This window comes from Heterocephalus glaber, unplaced genomic scaffold (assembly GCF_053883595.1).
Source record: "Heterocephalus glaber isolate CG9 unplaced genomic scaffold, H.glaber_assembly_v1.0 deba00001606, whole genome shotgun sequence".
NCBI lineage: Eukaryota > Metazoa > Chordata > Mammalia > Rodentia > Bathyergidae > Heterocephalus > Heterocephalus glaber.
The window spans coordinates 8,127,891-8,130,003 of NW_028258377.1; the positions used below are offsets into that span (position 1 = coordinate 8,127,891).

At 34.1% G+C, this 2,113-nt stretch overlaps 1 pseudogene; it reads left to right on the plus strand.

Moving 5' to 3' along the window:
• The first annotated feature begins 378 nt into the window (after positions 1–378).
• On the plus strand, positions 379–454 carry LOC147822916 (U4 spliceosomal RNA; annotated as a pseudogene).
• Positions 455–2,113: the final 1,659 nt, after the last annotated feature.

Below are 2,113 nucleotides of genomic sequence, written 5' to 3' on the forward strand. Positions count from 1 at the left end.
AATGAGAATACATAGAAGCAAAGTACAACCAGCACTTTGTCCAGCACAAAGTCCAGACCTCCAGCTCATGCAAAGCCAGGAGTCACGCAGGTGGAAGAAATCAAAAGCCACCAAACTGAACTTTCTGAAATGTTAGCAGTGGAAGAAAGAAAGCATATGAATAAGATCTACAAAGAAATAAGTCAGAAATAATTTCTCAGTAATGGAAGAGATGATAACCAAAATGAAGTATATGGTTAGTGAATCTAGAGTAAATACAATTTTAAAAATAGAGGAGCTTGGGAAAGTGAAGGAAACCAGAAAATTCTAACATAGGAAAGAACCAGTTCCATGAAACAGACTCAAACAGACATCTAGGAGATTAAAAAATTGTACTGAAGCTTTGTGCAGGGGCAGTATCATAGCCAGTGAAGTTTATCCAAGGCACAATTACTGCTTATTGAAAAAATTGTATTGAAGGTATATTCAACACAATATGAGGACAGAATATCAGACCTAAAAGACAAGTTTGTGGTCAGAAATCATCAAATGAAAGAAATTTTAAAAATAGCAAGGGACCACAAAAAAATCAATCCAACAATTGCTACACAGTGCGAAAAAGAATAACATAAGACTGATCAGAGTCCATGAAAAATCAAAAGATAGCACAAAGAACATAAAAAATCTCCTCACAAAAGTAATGGCAGAAAACTTTTCAAGCATGGAAAATGAATTCGACATACAGATAAGCAAAGAATACAGAACTCCAATAAGTCATGATCACAAAAAACAAAACTATAACAAGGCATATGATCATCAAAATTCCACACAAGAATAGAATATTAAAAGCTGTTAGAGATAAGGAACAAATCGTCTATAAAGTAAAGCACATCAGAATCACAACATATTTCTCAAAACAAACCCCTAAGTCAAGGAAAGCTTAGAGTCAAGTTATTTCAAGCCCTAGGAAAAAACCTCCAACAAAGACAGATGTACCACACAAAGTTATCTTTCTAAATTGATCAAGAAATATACTTTCATAGTAAAGAACACTTGGAGAATTTCATGACCACCAAATGAGCACTTCACAAAGTTCTGAAGGGGGCAGGGGATTTAGCTCAGTGGCACCACGCCTGCCTCACAAGCACAAGGTCCTGAGTTTGATCCCCAGTACCAAAAAAAAAGTTCTGAAGGACGTTCTAGAACAAGACAATAAAGACAACAATTCCAAGAATCCTAATAGAATGAATCCACTAGGCAAGGCAAGCAATTAAATAGAATGAAAAGAAAGAGAACTAACAACAGCAAAATAATATAATATCAAAGATAAGTCAATACCTATCAGTTGTAACAATCAATGTAAATGGTCTCAATTCACCAATAAAAAGAAACATTGAAAGAATGGATCAAAAAACAAGATCCAACAATATGCTGCATACAAGAAACATATTTAACTCGAAATCCACAGACTGAAGGTCCAAGGATGGAAAACAATACTCCATGCAACAGGAACATGGAAAAAAAAGCAGGGGAGCTACTCTATTTGCAGACAAAGTAGAATTCAAGCCAAGACTGATCAAAAGAGACAAACAATGGCACTACATGCTTGTTAAAGAAACAATCCAAGAGAAAGAGATAACCATCAAAAAATATATATATGCACCAAATACTGCTTCTTCTATATAAAACAAACATTAACAGACAGGAAAATTCAACTAAGCACTAACACAATTGTACTGAAGGATCTTAATACCCCACTGTCATAAATAAGCAGATTAACTAGACAAAAAAAAATCAACAAAGAAATATCAACACTGAATCAAACCTTTGAACAAATGTACTTAGTAGATATCTATGGAGTGTTCCACGCCACAAAAACAGAAAACACATTCTTCTCAGCTACTCATGAGACTTTTTTTATAGACCACATCCTAGCTCATTGAACATGCTTCAGTAAATACAAAGGAATTTAAATTATCCCATGTATATTACCAGATCATAGTGCAAGAAAGTTGGAAATCAATGGCAAAAGAAAACACAAAAACTGCATAAACACATGGAAATTAAATAACAACCTCTTGAACAACCAACAGATTACAGATGAAATTACAAAAGAAATTAGAGAGTTTCTACA